Raw genomic sequence first — 6,585 nt, 5'->3', positions numbered from 1 at the left:
GTCCATAGCACACTGTATGACATATGTGTGTCCATAGCACACTGTATGACATATGTGTGTCCATAGGACACTGTGTGACATATGTGTGTCCATAGCACACTGTATGACATATGTGTGTCCATAGCACACTGTATGACATATGTGTGTCCATAGCACACTGTGTGACATATGTGTGTCCATAGCACACTGTATGACATATGTGTGTCCATAGCACACTGTATGACATATGTGGGTCCATAGCACACTGTGTGACATATGTGTGTCCATAGCACACTGTATGACATATGTGTGTCCATAGCACACTGTGTGACATAGTTGTATCTTTATTAGCCACTTGATGCAGAAAAGTAGGATATTAAAGTGCGATTTACTTTCTTTTTACACTTCGGTTAATCTAACCTTCTCAATAATTTTACAATGTTATTTTTACAGAAAGAACTATAAGGGTTATCACTTGGAATCAAGGCTACATTTCCGTATTCACGCTATACGACTACAGCTTAACGCGACAGAAAAGCAGGACACGCCTCCACCAAGTACACCAACAGGTTCATTTAGCGGATCATTTGATGCAGGAGGCGAAGACACAGCCCCGTAGATCATCGATAATTTCCAGGGCTGTAGATACGGCCTGGAGGTGGGATAATAAATCCTAAATTTTAAGATTATGTTCACAGATATAGTTTCATCAACTCAATAATAAAAGATGAAGAAACAGATGAAAATTATGATTTGTTTAAAAGATGCATCATGAAAGATAAAGATATGAAACAATCTGATTAAAACACGGATCCTTTTTCGTTTCGTTTTTGATAGTCCAAAATTTCGTTTTACTTGTCTTTACTACACTACAGTCGAGTAAAAATAGCAGAAAATAGTGATGGACCGAGAATAAATTGCAAGAAATAGTTTTTTGTCATTTTTCAACGCTATGGGACTTGTAAGTCGCAAATATGAAAATCGGACAAAATCGGCCCTCAGATAAGTGTTCTACAGGGGTCAAAGTTCAAGGTCATGTCAAAATGAGGTAAAAATGAAAGAATTGTCATAAAATCCTTAATATTTGTCATAAAGTATCAAACTTAGTGTCAAACTATGGGTTTTCAGGGGTGCTGAATCCAATGCAACCATTATTTATGTCGCGCGACGTCGCTATGACGTCATGACGTCATTTGGGAATGACATCATGACTCTTAATTCCGCGATTTATCATCATTATAGGGCCCTAATAGAGTATCGACACTTGACTTTATACATGGGGTTATCGGGGATGGACAATCAAGGAAAGAAAATGCGACAAAACGTATTTTTGAGAGACCATTTCAATAGAATCCGATCTACTAGGTATTTCGTTTCAAGAATTACAACTATAGCTTTCATTATAAACAATATTTTCTCTTATTACAATTAAAAATATCAATAAAAATGAAGGGCAAATGCAAGACAATTTAATGATTATACATATTCACATAGATTGTAGAATCTAGAAATAATTTCTAAACGAAAAACTTCAATATTATCTTAGGTTTTAATACCTCACCGTGCGACATATGACTGGGTAACTCAGAGTTACCTTGTCCGGAGTTACCCGATCCCGCCGTTTTTCTGATCCTCGAAAATCTCCGATTTGCTGTGAAGTTTTCATGTCATTCGCCCGACCGAGTATAAATTCGACAGATTGGGAGTTTGGTAAAACTATGAATAAAGACGAAATCTTGACAATATGCAATATTTTGGGTAGTTACCCGATCCTAGAAATGGCGTTACCCAAAATGTCGCATACCTTGTCAAAATTTCAACTCTATTCGTAGTATTTCAAGAGTCGCATTGTGTCGAATTTGTACTCAAATGAGAGATGAAAACGTAAACTTCACTGCTGAAAAGGATTCTGGTGAAATCTCATTTGCGTCTAACCTCAGGCGGGGCCCAAACTCAGTGATTTTCGAGGATAGGAAAAACGGTGGGATCGGGTAACTCCGGACAAGGTAACTCCGAGTTACCCAGTCATATGTCCCACGGTGATACCTTACGGAAGGCTCAGTAGCAACTGCAGTAAAAAGTGCGACTGATATACGACTGACTATATACAAACAATCTTGAAGTTGTTCCACTAAGAAAGTCCAGTAAATGGCTGATCCTTAGAACAACTTCAAGGATTTATAGTTACATAGCATTTGTCAACAGCAGAGAAACATAAATAAATTAACTTAAACAAAATTATTAATTTGTAAAAATCCCTAAAAATCCCTAATAAAAGTATTATAGTTTAATTTAGAATAAATCCAAATCTATATCATCCTCATCTTCATCATTGTCCTGCTCCGTTTCAGGTAGGATACAGTTCGTACAGTGGTCCTGTTGGCATTTTCTGCAGCCAGCGTGGCATGGTAGACCATATTTCCTACAGGAGCAATTGGTATGCTGACACCCTGTCGTGCAATTACAGTGGATGAGTTTTAGTAGATATTCTGGGTAACCCCATGTATAAAGTCAAGTGTCGATACTCTATTAGGGCCCTATTATGATGATAAATCGCAGAATTAAAAGTCATGACGTCATTCCCAAATGACGTCATGACGTCATAGCGACGTCACACAACATAAATAATGGTTGCATTGGATTCAGCACCCCTGAAAACCCATAGTTTGACACTAAGTTTGATACTTTATGACAAATATTAAGGATTTTATGACAATTCTTTCATTTTTACCTCATTTTGACATGACCTTGAACTTTGACACCTGTAGAACACTTATCTGAGAGTCGATTTTGTCCGATTTTCATATTTGTGACTTACAAGTCCCATAGAGTCGAAAAATGACAAAAAACAATTTCTTGCAATTTATTCTAGGTCAAATGTTATTTTTACTCCACTACTAGGATCTGGTAGAGCTGTTATATTGCCGGCGTTCTGGTTGAAGTGAGGGATTAGCTAATGAAACGGTCTGTTACCACGTGTTCTTGGCCCCTGACACAACCTTTCAGTACAACCAGTCAGATCTTCATGTAGTGTAGGCCATCAAAAGTATAAAAAAAAATGAAACAAAATATAGATCTGTATTTTAATTAGTTTGAGAGATGACAGTTCTCGCTATGATAGTTAAAAAAAAAATAGATAATGAAAAAATGAAATATATGGAAAATTTCATTCAAATTATCTTATTGTGTTTCAAGATGTAGCGTAGATTGTGTATTATCGTAGCAATGGTACTTGACAATCGAGACTAAGTCTGGATTATCCATTTTTGAATAAGATTTATTAAATAGCGATTATGTTTAAATCCATTTAAATCTCAGCCATCCGATGGTCTAGAGAGTAAATTATAGACTTGTCATGTGAATAAATAGTTTATATAACATTTGAAACTAAAATAAAAATCTTCAATAGACAAATAAATTTAGCTCTTACATAATGCATCTTTAACTTGAGATAATCTTATTTAAATCTATGATATTATAATCATATTGTTGTTTATGTGAAAAGCTCAACTAAAGTATATGAAATACTGTAAAATAAGTAAAGTGTGGGTGGTTTGACGGAGATGCATATACTGTTCTTAAAATCAAAGTCAACTTATTCTACTACTAATATTCGAGATCTAGTCAAATTCAATCATTGGAAGTCAGATTATCGTTAGGCCTGGAAATAATAGTTTTAGATGTACCTGACAAAATGTCAGGCACTAATGAAATAGTACCTGACATTTTCGACTTAGTGCCGGACATGTATTAATAATATCAATAAAAAAGACAAATCAGTGACGGACAAAATAACAGGCAGCAGAAGTTTGGTGCCTGAATCGCTGCCTGACATTGTCTGTGACAGGTGATTATTTCCAGGCTTGGTTATCGAATATATTCCTTGGGTATAATATTAATTATTTGTTTTGTTTAATTTATTACTGTAAGGACAGTGATGGGTTTTACTATTGAGATCGAATGATTTATATGACTGACAGTAAGGGGTCGTTAAAAATGGGTGGTTGGCAGGATATTAATAGGGTGTTTTTCGTAGGAATGTATCTTTCTATCTTTATTAGGCATGTATCTTTAGTAGGAATGTATCTTTCGTAGGAATGTATCTTTCTATCTTTCGTAGGAATGTATCTTTCTATCTTTCGTAGGAATGTATCTTTCTATCTTTCGTAGGAATGTATCTTTAATAGGAATGTATCTTTAATAGGAATGTATCTTTAATAGGAATGTATCTTTCGTAGGAATGTATCTTTCTATCTTTCGTAGGAATGTATCTTTAATAGGCTGTCATATAGTTGACACCCCACAGATCAAACTTTTATTTCTGTTCTAATTTACATTTTTAATAATCATGTACTTCTTTAGATATATTTTACATTTGTTGAAAAAGATTGTTTTAGAATAATTGAGTGAGTGAGTGGTGAATTACTACTATAATTACGGCAAGTATATAGACTTGATTATCCAGTGGATAGCAATCACTATATGATACGTGTACGACCTTTCAATAAGATTTCAAGTATGTAAATTTACAAAATGAAAAATAATTGGTATGTTTGAGAATGACCAGTGGGACGTTAAACCCCATTTTATTTGCACGATTCAGTAGGGTGTTAAGAGTCTTTCATTCAGCATAAAATCCACCATTTTACATTCGGAGCAGTAGGACTTTAAACCCAATTTCATTTTGTGATTGGTATCCATAGAAATAAAACTACCATCAGGTGGTTTGTACAAGCCTTTCGTTCGATCAGAATAAAATCCACCATTTTATTTTCACTACCCAATCATTTTGGTGAGACCTCTTTTATCTTCTTGGGACAAATTAATTTTCAAAATGCTAATTTAGTTTTTAGAGTGTAATTGTCTATTACATAATTGATTTTGAAAATGCTAAATAATATTGTGTAATATTTAGAGAAGTATTATTTTCAAATGTTTTAATTAATTAATTTAATTCTTTACAGATTCTATCTTGTTATAATTTATTATTATTTATTTTTATGATCTGTGTCCATGAACTCTACACAACAGCTACTCTTTATGTCTAGAGAATGCAGTGGGGTGGTGGGTGGGGGGGCTCCTGGATTGTATTGTATACCATCAGGACTGAATTATTTATTCGAAATAACTCCACCTTGTCCATACACAACTATTTTGTTGTACACACTCCACAACACTCAATATCAGACCTGCCGAACAGTAGGACGTTAAACCCCATTTCATTTCAGTTACAGACCTAATGATCTAAATCACATGTATCGAATAGAGAATTACATCGAAAAAATATATTGTGTTTTGTTGTATAAATAGTTTTCAAAAATTTAAATTCAAAATTATAGAACTGTTTTATTGATTAATGGGGGGGTTGGATGGCTAATTGGTTAGCGTGTGCGCGTTGTATCGTACGGCCTGGCATTGAGTCAACTGGTGTGGTTTCAAATCCCCAGTTGTACGTGACAAGGAGTGGGGTCGCCTGTCCAACCTCGTGGGTTTCCTCCGGGTCCTCCAGTTTCCTCCAACTGCTAAAGACCCCTATGCGCAAGCAAATTATTGATATAAAAATTAAACCATATGTTAGTCCCGAAATGACCTAGTTTGTGTTGAGTGGACGTTAAACCCCATTTCTTTCTCTCTCTTTATTGATTAATGTTGCTGTTGGACTGAGACTGATAGAGAGGACAGATTGATTAATGTTGCTGATGGATTGAGAGTGATAGAGTGGACAGATTTGATTTTCCCAAGTGGCTATGATTAGTTCATGTTTAGTAATAGGGTTGGCTTAACAAGATTATAACCCATGGGGGCACTGGGTTTAATTATCTACAACCACTCACAAGAATAAAAATATATATATATAAAAATATAGATATATTTATTGTATTGGTACTTCCAATAAAATCAATGTTTCAACATCAAATCACAAACATACATAGATTACCACAGGGTCTTATAGAGAGGGGTGGGGGGATGGCTGAATGGTTAGTGTGTGTGCGTTGTATCATAAGGTCTGTCATTGAGTCAACTAGCGGGGTTTTGATTCCCCGGATGTACGTAACAAAGAGTAGGGTCGCCTATCTAACTTCGTAGGTTTTCTCTGGGTCCTCTCGTTTCCTTCGACTGCTTAAAGGCCCCTATGCGCAAGCGAATTATTGAAATAAAATTGAACCATATGTTTGTGTTAAGTAAAATAAAGAAAAAAAAGGGTCTGATAGTCGTTGGGCCCCTGGGTAACTGCCCACCATGCCCATGCATTAAGACGTTCCTGTGTAGCAGATGTTTATCAATTGTATATATTATTTGTATAGTAGGAGCCGACATTGTAACTGTGTGTATAGTACCTTCTACTAGGGCTGGACCATATGTGTGGTTTAATGGGCGAGGGCCCGACATTAAGAAATATATAGATATTGCACAAAGGCTACTGGTATATCAATATATTTCACAATGTCTTCCACAAGACCATTAAACAACTTAAAATACAGAAACTATCCAGCATGTTCATTTCAATGAAATACCGATATTAGTATAAATAATGTACGCTTGACAAGTTGCCCATACCATTATATGAAATAATGGTACGGACGTCACATCTGTATTCTAAATTGA

Source organism: Patella vulgata, chromosome 4, assembly GCF_932274485.2.
Source record: "Patella vulgata chromosome 4, xgPatVulg1.2, whole genome shotgun sequence".
NCBI classification, from domain to species: domain Eukaryota; kingdom Metazoa; phylum Mollusca; class Gastropoda; family Patellidae; genus Patella; species Patella vulgata.
The sequence above is the reverse complement of the archived record's forward strand: the minus strand, read 5'-3'. Positions refer to the sequence as shown.